Below are 19,217 nucleotides of genomic sequence, written 5' to 3'. Positions count from 1 at the left end.
GGGTCGGAATCCCCCTGGGGGTGTCAATGAGGCGCGTGGGGGAAGGGGTTCGCTTGGTGATTTCCAAAAATGGAAAACCTGCAGAATATAAAAACTAGGGCTAATTATTTGTAACTTATACCTAATATTTAATAGTTACATAAAAAAACATGCAAATAAAATGTCAATGTCAAAATGTCAGCTTTTTAATTTTCTTTCCATTGGATTGCGACCCCTGTTGTTATTATGCTAGATTAACATCACAGAAATAGCGTTAGTTGCAGCAGATGTTCAGTCGTGGCCTTTTTTATTTCATGTGAGTGCCATACAGGTGTCAAACTTTAACAATCTTCAACAATCTACAAGTAGTTCCAAGTCTACAAAATCAAACCAAGAATAGTCTTGTACTATAAACATTGTGCTCACTATTCTCAATAAGATGTATTTTGAAATAACAAATGAATAATGATTAAAAAAGAGACTGTTGCACTTTTTTTGTTTTGTCAATAAGCTTGTTTATATAGTTCCTATTAGTGTATGTGCACCATTGTGCAATATTAGTATGCTTATAACCACCTCCAAGGATAGAGCGGGTCGCGAGTCACTGCTGTTGTTATTTTAGTGGTCGCGGCCTGAAAAGTTTAAGAACCCCTGGTCTACTGAACTAACCATTGTTATACAATAACTTGCCTAATTACCCTAACCCACCTATTAACCTAATTAACCTAGTTAAGCATTTGAATGTCACTTTAAGCTGAATAAAGTGTCTAGGAAAAAAAAAAATAAATAAATATATATATATATATATATATATATATATATATATATATATATATATATATATATATATATGTAATGCAGACGTCATTAACTTTAGTGTGCAAAAAAATGCATATATTAACAAAATACATGAACTACAATCAGTAATAATAAACATTTACACAGGAAAAAATAGAGGGATGAACACCATACACAATATGAGCAATTCATGTTTCATTTGGCTGTTATTTTACATTTATTTCTCACAACTCTGATTCTATAACTGCAGCTTTATATTTTAGAATGCCGTTGTAGCATGCTATGTTACATAATTGTGCCTTTTTATCTCAAATTACCTTTCTTTTGGCAGAATTATGCAGTTGTTTCACAAAATTGTTTCCAGCAGCTTGTTCAATCTATGCCAAAAGGAAATGAAGCAGATCTGAAGGCCAAGAGATTCAACCTGGTAGCAAGGTTTACTTAATATAATATAAAGAACTCCATTGCTATCTAGAAAGTAGGTGTGTGTGCACACCCTGTATTTATACATCGTGGGCTCCAAATGTCCCTACAAGTATAGCAATACCAGTACAATTTGACCTTATGGAAATCAGATTTTTTATTTTCATAAGGAAATGTTTATATATATATATATATATATATATATATATATATATATATATATATATATATATATATATATATATATATATACAGGCCTGGATTGGCTAATCGGGAGGACCGGGAGAATTCCCGGTGGGCCGGTCCGTTTTTTGGCCGCGAGGGCCGGTGCGATGCGTTCGGTTTGCGATGTCCGAATGTCTCGAACCGAGAGTCAGTCAACCAAGATTTCCCAGTATTTCTCTGTTGTATTTGGGCCTTCACAATAATTAAACCCCGAAAAGCCAAAGCAAAGCACACACTAGCAAATAGCTATGGTTGAAAAACCTGTTTTATAATGATTTGTTCAGCTGTAGTTTGAAACATATGCAGAGAAAATGTTGTTTTTCTCTCTTAAGGACTTATTATGCTGTCTCTGTTGCCACCTTGTGGCAGAACGTCAACTGTATTTGCTCTGCTCAGTATGACAGGCTAATGGCCAGTAACACGCTGAATCTCTGAAATTAGGAATATTCAAAAAAACACACTTTCCTTATAAATAAACTACATAGTTGCAATCTAAACCACTTTATTACCTAAAAAAGCCTCAAAAGTACATTATGTTGTCCAACAGCTGCAATATTTGTGAAACTGAAGACCTCTGCTTGCCACTTGTGTGGGCGGAGTGATACACAAGGGTGAAGAGGCTGTACGAGTGCTGATATTGCGTTAATATCTCACGGTTATCAGCCAATCAGATTTAAGAACCAGACAGAACTGTTCTTCTAGTCTGGTAATCTACTCTGTAAAAATCATTATGTCTATGGGAAATCTCCATAAAGACAGCTGTACATGTATTATGTGACATATCAGGACACATCTATATAATAGCATGGGTATGACACAGGTATTTCAAGAAGGTGGTGAGATATGAGGACATTGCTGATGTCCTTATTTCTTAGAAAGTTTCTAAATCACACAGTATTAGATTTTTTTAAGAAAGTAAAACTGCAGTTTCCAGTGAGGGTTGTGGTTAGGCACAGGGTGGGACCGATACAAAAGACAGTTTGTACGGTATAAAAACAATGGAAACCTACACAGCAAATTCATCTGAGTTAAATTCTCGGTGTTGAAGCATTTCAGAGTAAAGTGTTGACGTTAAAGAGTTAGATTTTGATAAATGAATATAATAAGAGTTAGAATTGATTTTATTCAGTGCGAAATCAAGGAGTTATCTTTTCAACACTTGGTGGTGTTTTTTCCAACATCCGGGAATTCATGCAGCCCCAGTTACTGAAGAATTTTCCAGACGCCATTTTCCATCTGAGGTTTAGAACAGCAACTGGTGAGTCAAACTACCTAAATGTTGGTATTTTACTGACTTTCTCTAAGGAAATACAGTTGTAAACATATTGTTAAGTTAATAACTTTAGAATGGAGTGACAATTTTAATCTTCTGCGGTTCATTCATGGTCGTTTGTGTATCTAGCTTAACTGCATTACTGTTCACTTCTTTTCAAGAATGTTTTTATATATGCTCACGCATACATAGTGCATAAAAACATCAAATGTACATGTTCAACACAGTTCTGTCACGCTTAATGCCATTTTGTGCGTTGTTACCCATCTGTAAAATAAAATCGACACTTCTCCTTTAATTCGAAGCAAACTAGCGAGGTAATCCCCGGAGCAGCCTAGCCTACTCTGCCCGGATGCTAACGGCAACACAGGACGGTTTCCATACGCTCTGGAGAGTTTCTAAAACATATCTGGTGAGTAAATGAACATATACTTACTAAAAGGCTTCCTGACTAAAACATATGATTGTTTGTTATTCGTGTACGTTAATTTGGTTATTTTAAACACCGCGGCCCTTTTAAACTGGTTCATTCGTGGCCGTCCATAACGTTATACCGTTAGTTCATAGACTCGCGTGATAACGTACGCTTGAATTATATTAAGTGTTGACAACCATTAAAGTCGGAATGTTAACATTAATGTCTTTAAATGACCGCGTTTGCGCTTTCTCAGACATTTAAGGTTACAGAAGTCTCCCGGAAGTTGCGGAACTAACGTTAACGTTATCCCGCAAATGCACAGAGACTCCCAGATGCCCAAGTAGATGCCCGCAAATGAATGAATGATAATCTCCCGGAAATCGCGCGTCTCCCGCCCGGTCATTAAACACTTTGCACACCCCTCTCCACCGCATCCCTCCCAGCTCTTCAGGTACGTCGCGCGCAAGTCACCCCCACCGCTCTTTAGGTACGTCGCGCGCAACTCATCCCATTGCTCTTCAGGTTCTCATCTCTCTCGCTACCTCCCGCAAATCAACTCTGTATCCCCCGAAAATTACTTTTCCCAACTCGGGATGTCTGACGTTAGTAAGTTAGGCTATTTATGTAGTCAGGAACATCTTAGTCAAGCTTTTTCTCCCGCATGATATTGTGTTTAAAACTATAGGCTAAACTTAGCATGTACTGTACACAACATTTCCATTTTATTAAAGACAATTTAGTGCGTTGTAAACAGCCACCTGTCTGTAAAATTAATCAACTGATTCATATTTGAGCAGCCTAATGATGATACAGGTTTGATTTGTAGATTTATTATCAATAATCCACATCTGAATCAAAAGATATCTGAAAAAGTGTAAGGCATACTTTGTGATGTTCATCTCTCCTTTTTATCTGAAAGTTATGCATATGTGTTAGATACTAATTTTTTGTTGTTTTTTTAACTGCCACAGTTCTCTATACAATAACACAAGACCCTGTGACGGTGGCTGATTAGAGACGGATGGTGTATTTCCAGAGTTGGTGAAATGACCAAGCACACCTTCTTGGTCATATGTGGTGATAATAATGAAGGTATGTTTGATAAAGTTCTGTACTTGTTTCACATAAGCTGAGAGGGTATTAGAGCATTAGAGAATAACAAATGACATGAAGGTGATAAGTTTTGTATTGTGGGTGAACTGTTACTTAAATAATGTTTTGCTCTTTGCTTTGCACTTTTCCTCTTCTGCTTATCCTAATATTTTAGATTATATTTGGACCTGAAACATCTGCTAGACTCCAGTAAAGGTGGCGTCAATACTGGACCTGAAAGGGCCTAACAAGTTGAATCATGTAAAGAAACATGCACGCGCACACACACGCACGCACGCACACACACGCTTACAGAAAACTGTTGTTTATGAAGTTTATGAATATTTTTTACACTGTGGCCATTATTTTGGGGAAGTCAGCATCACTAAATGATATAAAAGATTTTAAGCTCCTCTAAATTTTGCTCCAAGTGTTGTGTTAAATTCAGGATTCTGGACAGACAGCTGCCTGTTTTTCCAGTTCTAGTCATAGTGGTTAACCTAATTGTTTTTGGAGATCCAACAGTGATATATGTGTTTTTTCTACTTTTCCATATCCTGTCACCTCAACCAGCTGGGAGAGTCAAGTTGTGGATCATCATGAAGATTTTCAAAAGGTGAGTTTAGATTTCTTGAATGTTTTATTTACTTTAAATGTTCTTTTAAATATATCATAGAATTTGATTGCAATTTGTATTCAAACATTTTTCTTAGTCATGCTGGAGTCTTGAAGAGTTCTTAGATGAGCATCACCCTATATCCGTGCATCAGGAACCACCAGACGAGTGATCAGCAGCTACTACTGTACATCGTCATGGATAAAAAGGTCATCCTGTGGCTGGGAAGCACTTCATTCACAGGACATGCTTGATGAGATTTCCTAGCTCTAGTTTGTTTTCACACAAGTTTACAGCATTTATACCTTCATTTAAACTGCTCTGTTTGATATGGAGGACCAAGGAAACACCCGAAGTAAAAGATTTGCACGCCAAGTTGTTTAAAATGCAATTTCACAAGAAAACTATGAGTTCAGGAGTAAACTATGAGTGACGCTATATTGAGCTTTCAAATTGCTCTGATAACACATCAAGTTTGGACCAAAGGACTGAAACAGCCTTTTTGAGCACTGGTCATACATATTTTGTTGATACTATACTATACTTTATACATATTTTATATTTTGATACTGTCTGTACTAATAAAACATTTAAAGCATATTTGACATTGTTGCATTTTAAAAACTGAATGAATTGTTGAAGTGGTGAATGTTTTCAAATAAAATGTTTTTTCTTTTGTAATTTACAGTCTATTTTAACTTTTTACCATATTTACACTCAAGAGAGTTGAATAAAATAACAATATATTACACCAGGCGGTGTTAAATATAGTTACATTTTTTAACTCTGCCCAGAGTTAAAATTAACCCTTACTTCGGTGTCAATGTGCCAACCCTTTTGAAAGTGTTGATTTAACTCTGTTTTGAGTGGACCCTATGAGACACTTTCAAAGTGTTGAAATTAACACCCATAGAGTTGTTTTGGGTCCCCATATTTTGCTGTGTATGTAATGTCCCCAAAATAAAAAAAACAAACGTGTGTGTGCTTGTGTTTGCACGCGCGTGTGTGTTTGCGCGCGTGTGCGTGTGTGTATGTGTGTGTGTGTGTACACACAATAGTGCTTTCATAAATTCACATGTATATATATTTTTTATTTGAGTTGAGTGCAGCTGTTTAGTATGGAATCTGCTCCAGGCTGTCTTCACAAACACAGCAGCTCAAAGCCAACATCAAAAACAGTTTATTGTGTATATTTTAACAGACATGTTAAAACAAACTGCAGCTGAATGCAAAGCATGACTCATACAAGCAATAGTGGCATGCGCAAAACACATAGTGAGGCACAATCTTAACCTTTCTTGAGTATTATTTTCTTATTTTATCCACTTCTGTCTGAATTTTGCTTCTGTTTTTCAGATTTAGGGCTATACTGATATAAGCATACAGCGACAGAGAAATATGAAATGTTTACTTAAAGGGGAAATGAAGCACTCAGTCAAGTTTACCTTATTTTGTACATTGTATTCTACTTTAATGAAAATATATTAAACAAACTCAATTAATGTAACCATTCAGCAGAAAACGGCATGTTTTACAGTAGATTTTAGACCTAGGGCGCAGCCATCCTGGAATGTTGCTGTGTCTGACGTCAAGAGGTTGGTTCCGTTCCATCCGCTATCGCTAACGAATACAGTGGAAGTAAAGGAGACTGTAAAGCCTAATTTAACCCAATGTGTGAAGTTTTGAACGTGGAGCTGCTGCAATTACAAGCATCAGATGTGTGTCTAATATAAAAATATATATATTTATTCTATTTTTTTTCCCCCTTTTAATCACCGATCGTTTGATGTGCTTTGTTCCACTCTCTGTATTACACTGCCTGACTGCCTGTCTGGGTTTCCACCATGATTGTAACGGACTGAACACAAAGATTGGACAGCCTAATTCAACCCAATGCATGAAATTGTGAACGAGCATCACAGAGCTGCTGCAAATACAACAAATACAAGAATTTAAGTGTCTTCAGTTGTGTTTTTTCTTTTGTTAATACTTTTCGTGTGATGCTCTGTGGTCCACTCTCTCACTGCCTGACAAGGGGATTTATATTCAGACTAATGCAACGATTAAAATCCTACATGACATCACACTTCACTAAGTCACGTCTGTGTGGGTTATGTCAACACATATTCCCTTATCAAGTCGATCAACTTGATCTCTAAACATGTATGAACGATAAAAACCTGCCATAAGAAACACTGCGCCGATCTTAGTCTAGTTTTGAACACGAGCAGATTTGAGCAGCTGTGGCAGTGAAAAGTGAAAGTACTCACCCACATTACGTCAGTATTAAATCACTCTCTGTATTACGCTGCCTGACTGCCTGTGGTTTCATCTAAGTCTGGTGCTGACGTAATGGGGGCGAGTACTTTCACTTTTCATTGCTATAGCCCTCACCACTTTTCTGTGTTCAAACCAAAGTAAAATCGGCACTGTGTTTCTTATGGCAGGTTCGAGGTCTAAAATCTATAGTTAAAATGCCATTTTCTGCTAAATGGTTACATAAGTCGAGTTTGTTTAATAGATCTTCATTAAAGGGGAATCCAATGAACAAAATGAGGTAAACTTGACTGAGTGCTTCATTTCCCCTTTAAGGTCTGAATCTGAATTTAATACTCTAGCTTAATTACATTGTACCTGACTATATATGTTAAATTATGTACTATATAATTGACATCAAAATTGGCAATGTTTATAGATGGAAGGCAGGCAAGATTAAATTATGAGTCAGAAATATGTACAATGTTATACAGTACATCATAGGTGTCCTACACTATATAAAACAAAACAATTACAAGCAATATTACTCTCTAAAAATATAAAGTCTCTGAACAATCTGAGCCTCTGAAGACTATGAATAGAAAAAAGGAAGAGAAATTTACATATAAAACAAACAGAAATTCAGTGTAAACAACATTTATTATGAACGTCAAGGCTAAACTAATTGATTTAAAGCAATGCTGAAACCATTGGTGTGTGGATAATGCAATATAGAAATGTGAATGTGCTCATGCTTTCTGCATGTTTTGCTTGCTTGATGTTAATTGTATTGAACAATCCACTTTGGAAATATAAGTCACAACACATTTCAGATGTCTTTAAGTACGTCTTATATGTTGTGTTGTACAGTTCGGTGTTAACGCATTTCTAGAATAAGAAACAAAAACCAATTCTAAATAGAATGACAAACTTTTTTATGTTGTCTTTTTTATTGCCAAGAATGCCTGATTATTGTAAAGATTCAAATATTGATTTGGTGATGTCTATGAATATACATGTCTGGAAACATGCAAACCTTTTGTTATTTTATGCCAAAAAAGCAAAAAAAAAACTAAAATCAACCCAAGATGCGTCTCAAATCGCATACTTATGCACTATTCTACGCTATTTTGTAGAAATTGCATATAAACAATTGTATTTTAGATACCCAGATAATGAACTTATTCAATCTTTAAAATGAAGTGTGTTATGTTGGACACTTCACGCACTCAGCGGCCACTGCTTTGCTCACATAGCGAAAGGGGCGGAGCTTTCATGTACTGATGTTGGATTATTTATTTTGGATTGTGAAAGCAAAATTCTTCTACAAGAATTGATTATACTACCTCCCAGGCACATGCACACATAGGGCTCAACCTGTGCAGTGCACATGCCCTTTTTAGTCTTGGATAGAAAGTGCACTTCAAAAATGATCAAAAGTGCCCCCGCGACACACCCCCGCCACCCTACCGCCCTTCAGTAGGCGCGCGACAACACCGCTCTTCAGACCCCCCCAGACCCCCCACACACACAAACACTCTTAAAAAAATTGTATCCTGCACATGCCCATTGGACAGTCTCTGCACGGGGCTGTCACCTCCCAATGGTGAATGTGATTATACACATGGCAGGTATTATTTGGTAGTTTGGTCATTTATTTTCCTAATTTGGCAACCGTCAACCGTCATCTGGGAAATCGTTTTCCGCTTAGTAAAAAAAAAAACTGTATGTTCCATTTGGGACGACACTACATTCATATACTATGCCCAGATACATTGTCAATACATACCCCTGTACACATTTCTGGAGAGCGCGAAATACAACTCATTTTTGCAGTTTTTTTTCGCTAATCCTTGTGTATGCTTTTTGAGACCTCAAATTTCTCACGCAAGTGCCATTTGCGCTTGCTCTTCTTGTGTAAATCCACCAGAGGCAGCTGTTGACTGACTGACTAAATGACCGACTGAAGCCCCCCAACCCACCACCCTCCCTGAACCCACATGTATGTGTTTTCAAAAGCATTGTTTGACCAGCCCACCCCCTTGCCTAAACCCAACCGACAGGGTTTTCAAAAGCAATACAGAAAAAAAGCCCTCATGGCCTACTAGTTTTTACCACATTTTCATATCTTACCACGTTCTCAACTACTTGTTTATTTTATTTTTTGCTTTTTGTTTAACCTGTTTTCTGCAACTGTTCTTCGATTCTTCAAACTCAAATTTAGAGGTAACTCGGAGGTAAGCAGTCAGCTGGTAACACTAAAAGTAACAGAAGCCGTCTGTGGCGTCATAACTTAGTGTTAGTTTTAAAGACGAAATGTAGCCATATGTACCTCTGGCTACATAATTCACAATCTTCAGAAACGTAGGGGTACATATTCACAATGAACATGTGTTAATTAAAATTCTAAATGACAAGATTTTTATTTTTAATATGGAAGAAATGTCATCAGTATATTTGAAAATAAAACAAACATATTTTTTTCTCAAGCACATGACTAACATATAATATAACATATAACATATAATAAATGCAGAGGAATTGAATTTTCAAGCGGTCTTCTATTGTATTTAACCTTGAATATGTTTAACGTAATTGGAATCTAGTCATTTATTTGCAGTTAGGCACAAAATACAAGCACATGTGTATAACGTAATACTTTTTCTAAACATTTAAAGTATAATTCATCCTCAAGTGTTTTCAAACCTTATGATTTTTGATTTATGACCTTTTCTGTTGAACACAAAAAGCATATTGTGAAAAATGTTGGTACCGTAACCATTTACATCTATAGTAAGAAAAACTAATACCATGGAAGTCAATCGTTACCAGCGTTTTCCAGCGTTTCTCAAATAATTTATTTTGTTTAACAGAAAAAATAAACTCAAATAGATCTGTGACAAGTGGAGGGTGAATAAAATGATGACAAAACATTAATTTTTGGGTAAACTATCTCTTTAGGAATCAATTATGTATTCTAAATCTATACTGAATTTAGATTTTAATTAACAGTATTGTTAGGGTTTCTACAGGTTTCATTAGGTCAAATTTAAGACTTGTTAAGACCTTTTTAAGACCATTATGAATGAAATGTAAGACTTGCACAAGGCTAAAACATATTAAAAACATTAAAAAACTAATGTTATTGAAAAGGAAGATAATTATTCTATATTGGTCATTTTATTGAAACTTTTATTGAGGTTGAATGTTACTGATCGGATGGGTGTCAGCCTGCTTGGGTAGCTTTACATGTAGGAAAATAAATACCTGTTTAAAAATCATTTATTACATACAACACAATATTTCAGAGGATTTAAACTGTTTAAGGCCTAAATGTTTGTTAGACATTTTAAGACCCCGATACCCTGATTGTTTATTACTGGTCATTTAATGAATTGTATTCATAAACTAAAAGAAAACTCTCTTCCTTATTTTAGCTTAAAATACTGCAATAGTATATCATACAGTGCAAATTCAGAATCATTTTATGACATTGGTGGTGCCAGTTCTATTAAAGTCAAAGCTTTGAAAAATCATTACAAAAAGACAGGCAATGAAACAAAACAGATACCTAATACTAAATCTAAGAATTGGTTTGGCTGTTGTTGTTGTTTTTGTTGTTGCTATACTCCCAATGTGTAAATTAGACATTGGGTTGACCATAAATATGGATTTATGGCAACTTTAACCCAGTAAATTGTGTGTTTTATAGATTCTTATACATTATGTGCTGAACTAAACTCATCCTTCCTGAGTTTGCCTTGGAGAAGAGACAGCAGACGACACTCCTGAGGTTAAACAACACTGCGCCGGACCACCAGGTAATGACCAAACCCCCTGCTGATAAGCCAATACATCACAGCTGCCAGATCGATACCCACTACGGCAGCGAATATTAGCACTTTAATAAAAGTTATTAAGCACAAACTAGGGGGTTATTTGCTCTGATTAAACTAATGAGGTGAGAATAAATAGGGGGAAATGATAAAAAGCACAAGTGTGTAAGGCTTTCTTTGCATTGATCTCAGACGAGTCTTGTGTTTGGGCTTTTTTATGTTCACAGATATTTTTCTTTTAATTTACACAGTCTGACAACTGATGTTTTTTTTTCCTCATTCTTTTTTACATAGAGTAAAAAACCGTATTGTGATATTTATTTTTTAGGTTATAATGTTTTCGATTGCTGCATTTATTGTACATATATTTAGGGGCTATGGTGATACAAAATCTTTGGGAAAAAAAGGCTGAATAATCTAATTTAACATCAAGCAAATCTAAAAATTATAATTATGAACTGTGTGTGCTGAATCACTATTTCTTTATATTATTTGCATATAGTCAGTGTTGGACAATAATTTGTTACTGTAACAGCATTACTTTTGACAGTACTATTGTCAAATCAAATCAAATCAGCTTTATTTGTATAGCGCTTTTACAATGTAGATTGTGTCAAAGCAGCTTCACATAAATGGTCATAGTAACTGGTTCAGGTTTAAGTGTTTAAGTTCAGTTCAGTTCAGTTTAGCTCAGTTCAGTGTGATTTAATCATTACTGAGAGTTCAAACACTGAAGAGCCAATTCATCGATGCGTAGCTCTACCATTCCTGAACCATGCGAGCCAGTGGCGACAGCGGAGAGGGAAAAAAACATCACCTGATGGGAGTGAAGAAAAAAAACCTTGAGGGAACCAGACTCAGTTGGGCACGACCATTTTAATTTCTCCACTGGCCAAAAGACTTGTGCAGAGCTTCATTCGCCGTGGTTTAGGCTGGAAGATGGCCTCAGCGAAGACTCGTCTGTCCCTGGAACGTCGCTGGAATCAGACTCATGTTCTCCACTCCCCACGACCATCAGCGCACCAGCAGCTCAGGATATGGCCTGGTCCCGGATATGGAATCCTTGGGATCATCCCGTTGCTGGTCTTGGATCCAATCAGTGACTCCGCATAATCTGAGGACCTCGGGATGAGTATCCCCAGGTGAAAATAGAGAATAAAGAGAATAATTAGCGTAGCTGCTGTTCATAGTGTATATAAGCAAGATGCAGAAGCCAGTGTGGAACCCGCTAGGTGATGCATTGAGTGTATGCTTTACTAAACAGATAGGTCTTTAATCTAGTTTTGAACTGGGAGAGTGTGTCTGAGCCTCGGACGTTATCAGGAAGGCTATTCCAGAGTGTAGGAGCCATGAAAGAGAAGGCTCGACCTCCTTTACTTGATTTTGCTATTCCAGGTACTACCAGAAGCCCTGAATTTTGAGATCTTAAAGAGCGCATACACAATACTTTTTAAATATAGTAACTGTAACCATTACAATATTATGCGTTCATCTGTTACTCAGTAAATTAATTTATTTTGGCTGCAGTCAAGCCCACATCTTTCTGTTTACATCGGCAACGCATTGTCGTATTGGTAGATGCCAACCAAAGAAGACACGTCGAGTATGAGGTGCCAGACTGGATAAAAGTAAAGTGAAAGCAAAGAGACTGAATGCACGCGAGGTACAGTGGGCCGAGTGTGTGTGCAAAAGAGAGCAAGGGACTATCACCGTTACTATTATTAACTACTATTGCTAATTTTGTTGCTTCAAATAAATAAGCACACATTTATCTGTATAACAAAACTGATTGGTTTAGTACACACAGTTACACATTTCTGTTTTGTTTCAGAACACGGTATTTAAATCTCTAGTGTTGTATTGCTCAGGAAAATGCTGCAATATTGATTTTGTTAATATATTTTTATAGCTGTTATACAACAGCAGATTTTGCATTTTGAATATGCACAGCTTACTTTCCATAAGTTGTTGACATACTACATTTAATTTGTGGTAACTTTGAAAATTGCTCATTTTTAAGCAGCTGTTATCTTTTTGTTTTGTTTAAAATGCATACGATGTATGGTCTATAATAGCAGTTTTTTTTTGGTGCTGAGTTTCACCAAATATATTCTGAATGATAATTTAGATTACTTTTATTAATTTATTTTATAAAGGTTTTGTGTTTGTTGTTGCTATTTTCATACTCAAGCTGTAAAGTATCAAATACAACAACTTCTTTATCACGCTGAAGCAGTTTTATTTATTTATTTATTTATTTATTTATTTTCTGAATATATTATTCAGCTGGTTTATCAAATCATGATATTTTCATTCTTGTGCTGCTGGTCTGATTTAAATTTGTGTTTCAAAATTTATTATTATTTAAGTGTGTCTTGTGTTTTAGTTGTGAGAAAACAAATGAATTAAAACTGTATAGCTGATCAACAGTGTATCCACCATGCAGCTCTGAAGTGATGTTATAAGAGCATTAATAGGAGCATTAAAAATGTTTTTGGTAAAGTAACTCAAAAATTACCTTTAACAGTAATGCATTTCATTTAGTGTAATCACTAAAGTAATTGAGTTATTGAATGAAGTTACTAGTAACTTTTTTTAGTAACTAGCACAACACTGCATATAGACAGCAGCACATTTGAAATGTAGACAATGAAAATGCTGATCAGTATTTTATTCATTTTCTTTTATGCTTAAACAACCATTGTTAAATGAAAATACGCAAATATCTACATTCCTGGTGCTAATTTTCTGTGCAGCACAAAAGCCTAAACATTAGACAAACATCAACAGGTGTAGACATATTCTGTATGACAGAAAGTATTATTAATTTTGCCTCAGCTAATATACAGAATCAGCCAACTCACATTATTATCTACGTTAATATTAAAGTAATTGGGATATTTATAATAGTAAAAAACTGCTAGGGTCAATATTATTAGTCCCCTTAAGATTTTTAAAACCCACTATTGTTCAATGATTTACCTAATTATCCCACCTTGCCTAGTTAACTTAATTAACCCAATTTATTTAGCCTTTAAACTGCACTTTAAGCTGAATAATATACTATAAGCTGAAAGTGTCTTGCAAAATAGCAGGTGAAATATTATGTACTGTCATCATGGCAAAGATAAAAGAAACTAATTATTAGAAATGAGTTATTTAAACTATTACGTTTAAAATGTGTTGATAAATCGCCTCTCCATTAAACGGTACTATATTCCTAATCTTTTTTTGGACACAAAGTCTGAAACTGTACTGTGTTTTCAGCAAGAGTTAAACTCAGGACATCAGATGGGTCAATTATTCATACACCCCACTGGGATAGAAAATAATCAATGTTGAAGCCAATTTCCCTGTGTTGACCCAGAGGTAATTGGGTATGAGAGGCTGGGTGACATGGGCTGTCCCGCCGTGCCCAGCCAGAGGAAATAGAATTTTGTTTGGCGACTCCGCTGACAAGATGTCTGTCCCCGAACTCACATACTCATTTCATGTATATCACAGGGGGTCAGCGTTCATTTGAATTGTAAAACAGTCCCATGGTAATGAACGCTCTTGTTGCATTCAGTTGAGAACACTGTAAGAGTGGGTGCTGGAGACAGACGAACTAAAATAAGACTGAAATGATGAGAAAGGAAACAGAAACATCACATAATTCAGATTTTAAGCACATTTTAGAGAGCTTTAGTAATAAGGATGCAACAGTTATTTAAATAAAATTTTATTTAAAGTATGATGGTGTTTGCATTGGTCATTTTCTTTACGGCTTATTCCCTTTATTAATCCAGGGTAGCCACAGCGGAATGAACCGCCAACTTATCCAGCACATGCTTTACGCAGCGGAAGCCCTTCCAGCCACAACCCATCACTGGGAAACACCCATACATACTCATTCACTCTCGGACATACACTACGGACAATTTAGCCTACCCAATTCACCTATAACACATCTTTGGACTTGTGGTGGAAAACCCACGCGAACACAGGGAGAACATGCAAACTCCACACAGAAATTATAACTGACCCAGCCGAGGCTCGAACCAGCGACCTTCTTGCTGTGAGGCGAATGTGCTACCCCCTATGCCACCACATGGCCTGAAATAAATTCAATTTGCTAAAGTGATTTTATGTACACACTGTACAAAATCTGCTAAAAACAGTTTACATATTTTGTGCTTACTTATTTACAACAAAGTGACTTTTATTGATATTTTAGAAGTTAATTCTAAACTAATATAGTGTGTGGCAATAATATACAAAAAAAATATTTCTGCTTAACTTTTCTAGTCATCTGAGCTTACTTCAGTCAAACTGACAAAAAATACATTAAACCTGATTAACTTATCGCAATATCACAATTAAAAAAATTATCACAAATAAAAAATATTGCAATGTATAATTTTTCCAATATCGCGCATTCCTAGTACATATACAGTATATAGCCCATGACATAACAGAAAATATACTGTCAGTTAATTACCAGGCTTTTGTACCATAAATTACAACACCAACCCAAACAATATATTTCTTCAAACTAATAAAAACGTCAATAAAACACATGTGAACACTTTAGTTTTGATCACAATTCATGTGATCAAAGGGAGTCTAAGGGAGTCTAACAGTGGTGGAAAGAGTACTGAAAAATCATACTTAAGTAAAAGTACCATTACTTGCTTAAAAATGTAGTGCAAGTAGAGTAAAAGTATCTGTTGTAAATATTACTCAAAGTATGAGTAAAAAGTAGCCCTTTTGAAAGTACTTAAGAGTAGTGAGTATTACACTATAAAAAGCTATCACAAATAACAAATGAAATGACAATGACATTTGGTTGATTTTACGTTGTGTTGGTAAGTTTTATAAGCTACAAACGCCTATGTGCTCAAGTAGAGGTAGATTCAAAATGGTTATCACTGTGTAGACTAAAAATGTCAAAAGAAGTAGCTCAGAAGTGCATCATAAAACACCACATTCATAATGCTTCTTAGTCGGTGACATTATCTTTGGCTGGTATGGAACAGAAACTCTAATAATGGACGGCTGCCTCTCACTTTGGGCTGTCTGTGGTTGCCCATTAATAACGATTGTTAAATTAATGCAGGTTTAATTGTTATACGATTAGATCAGGGGTGGCCAACCCTGTTCCTAGAGAGCCACCTTCCAGCAGATTTCAGTTGCTTCCCATATCAAACACACCTGAACCAATTTATTAGGACCTGAACACCGCATGATAATTACAGGCGTGTTTGATATGAGTTGCAACTGAAATCTGCAGGAAGGTGGCTCTCCAGGAACAGGGTTGGCCACCACTGGATTAGATGGTGACAATAGATACCTTCCAAAGAACTTGTATTGAATGGAATAAAATAAGATTGTAAACAGAAAAAAATTTTGTTCAAGATGCACTGAAAAAAACGTCAGTTGACATCAGGTGACCAAAATTCAATGTCTAGCCAGTGTCTAAGGACAACGTTATTTTGATCACCAATAACAATGTTAAATGACATTAATATTTGGTTGATTTTTGGTTGTGTTGGAAAGTGACCAAAATCCAACATCGATCCAACATCTTAAACCAACATCAAATTGATGTCAGATACTGACATTTATTCATCAGGTATGGCAACCAAAATTCAAAGTCTGATAGATGTCATAGTGGTAACATCTACACAACGTCAATCTGTAACAGCATAAGATGTTGATGTTTGGTTGATTTTAGGTTGGATGTTGGGCATTGACGTTGGCCTGATGTTAAGTTTTGACATCAAACTGATTTTCATTTCCAAACAAAACACAATGTCCCCACGCATTGAGCTACAACATCAATCTAGCAACATGTTGACGTCTTGTGCTTGCTGAGTGTTTAAGGCCATTTTGGTCATCATACAATAAACATCCATCATTTTCTCATCAATGAAATGCATCTAAAAAGTCTCAATGTGTGTAAAGACTTAAGACATCTTCTTGGACACTTTTAATGCTTCCAAACCTTCCAAACTTCCAAAATTATAAATCACATGTCTTCAAGGAGTTCATTATGAGGCGATTTACCATCTACTGTATGTGCAATTTGATTGGACAGAAATCACAGGACCGATATTTCTAATCCCCATAGACAAGAAAAAAATTAAGTAGTGACTGCAGGTTGAAGGAAAGTAGTGGAGTAAAAGTACCGATACAGCAGTAAAAATGTACTCAGGGGAAAGTTAAAGTGCACATTTTTAAAACTACTCAGTAAATTACAATTTCTGAGAAAAAGTACTCAATTACCATAATTTGAGTATTTGCAATTAGTTAATTTACACCACTGGAGTCTAACAATATTTGTGTACAAAAACTGAACAATCAAAATGCAAAAAAAAATGCTTTTCTTTGTTTTGTCTTGTTTCTAGTCCAAAATCAATTAAAAATTCTTAGACCAAGTAAAATATTGTTTAGCTTTCAGTGTAGAAAAAATAAGTGAAAATTAAGAAGTTTCAAGGAAATAATTTGCCAGTAAGTGAAATAATCTTGTTTTCACTATGAAATGATATTCCGACTAGAAACAAGACAAAAAATCCAAGTAAGACAGGGCTAAATTTGTGCCGGAACACACCAGACCCAGATCCAGCACCTCAGAAATCTGATACGGCACCTCATTTTACCGATCCCCCTCCTCAACCGTTCTCCTACCTCGTCCGCTGTTCACTTTCACTTTCTTGCGCGACTCCCCAACCCTCTTCACTTTCATCTGACGACACCCCGACCTGCTCATTTTTGTCCGCGACACTCCTCCGACATCCACCGCACCCCCACTCTACACTTCTGGCGAGACAGCTCTCCGTATTCGGGTAACATGCCAGGTCCGTTACCACGATCTGTTCCAGGACCTAGCAATTCACAAATTAAGCACTGCATAAATTAATATAAATGTTGCATAGATACATACAGTACATATTAATATAAATACAGTGATTAAATACAACTCTGTAGCTCCTGGTCAACTATAATTCAGACTGGATATTGCATATCTTGTGATGTTACTGTTGCGGATGCCAACATTGCGATATCGTTGCTGAAACTATATATTGTGCTGCCCTAGTGACAATGTTTAAAATGACCACTAATTACTATTTTGTGGTTGTTCAGTGAACAACCACAAAACCACAACTCCTTAAATAATAATTTTTCTAAGGCTATTTTTACAAAACCACAACGAAGCCATTAAAATCACTGAACAATCAATGTAATGCAGTCATTGCTTGAAAATGAATCTCCTTTTTGAATAGTAATTTGCAAGATCAGCCCAGAATAGTTTTAAACTACTAAATGTGTCTCTAAATAATCTTTTTAATGTCAGAAGTTGTCAGAGCTGAGATTAATGCTCCAAAATGCCATTCACAAGCATTAATAAATTAATAACACCCATGAATAACACACTATGCGATACTGCTAATTAAAAGATTTGTTGCCGTATACTGCCATAAGTTCTTTAACTTTGACTGCCATGAGTTCTTTGACTTTGAGTTTATTTACTAGTGTTCAAAGCTTCATTTTATAACAAACCTGTTCTTACGGCTCAATCAGATACCCTGTTATTCCACGTTAAAGCCATGATTACAATGATATTATAGTTGTAGTAACACAGTACTAATTACAGTCAAACGCTTACCGCAGCACAGAGCATTTAAAAACCGCAATCCCTTCAGAAGTAATAATCACTAAAATGAATGCAGTCAAGATCATAACAAGTCTACAATCTCGGCAGCAGGTAATTATTACCAAACTCCTCCGCTTCATAGACTAATTAGGATTAGCTCACACACACCTACAGAACTACCGCCCACTGCCTCATTCTTATTCCGGCTATATTAAGATTTCCAGACGCCAGTCGTTTCAAAATGTATATATTTATATACACACAGATTAAGCTACTTCACACTTTCAAGTGTTGTTCATCGTGGTGCAGGTGGTTCATTATTTACAGTTGCCTTTTGGTGCTAGATTTAGAGCAGACATATGAAGTTCTGTTGGGAGAATGGGATTTTCATTATGATGGTTTTAATTGAATTATCCCCTGTATAAATTATTTATATGTTTTATGTGCATGCTTCGCAGAGACGTCTAACCCTAATCATTAAGGCAGCTGTGAAATGATTTTTCTAAAAGAGTGTTTTATATATATCTCACTTGACATGTTTTCGTTTCTTTCTTCTGTTTAGCACAAAATTAAAATATTTTGAGAAATGTTGGAAAACAGTAGCGATTGACTTCCATAGTACTTTTTACCTCCTATAGAGCTCAATGGCCAGGAGTCTCTTAACA

The 19,217-nt window shown here is 35.9% G+C and overlaps 2 long non-coding RNA genes across 3 annotated transcripts in view; one reads left to right on the top strand and one right to left on the bottom strand.

Annotated features, from left to right (window-relative positions):
• Nucleotides 1-18,620, bottom strand: part of LOC141376353 (uncharacterized) — a 36,364-nt gene extending 17,744 nt beyond the window's left edge. For both annotated transcript variants that reach the window (XR_012386271.1, XR_012386270.1), the window contains exons 1-2: nt 18,565-18,620; nt 17,586-17,782 (exon numbers count right to left, since the gene is read on the bottom strand). This is a non-coding gene — a long non-coding RNA (uncharacterized lncRNA). The remainder of the gene's footprint in view (nt 1-17,585; nt 17,783-18,564) is intronic.
• LOC137490373 (uncharacterized) lies at nt 4,076-5,505 on the top strand. The gene is made up of 4 exons (XR_011009803.2): nt 4,076-4,208; nt 4,384-4,469; nt 4,782-4,824; nt 4,922-5,505. It is a non-coding gene; the product is annotated as an uncharacterized lncRNA (long non-coding RNA).
• Nucleotides 18,621-19,217: the final 597 nt, after the last annotated feature.

This window comes from Danio rerio, chromosome 10 (assembly GCF_049306965.1).
Source record: "Danio rerio strain Tuebingen ecotype United States chromosome 10, GRCz12tu, whole genome shotgun sequence".
NCBI classification, from domain to species: Eukaryota; Metazoa; Chordata; class Actinopteri; order Cypriniformes; family Danionidae; genus Danio; species Danio rerio.
This window is presented reverse-complemented; position numbering and strand designations above follow the sequence as displayed.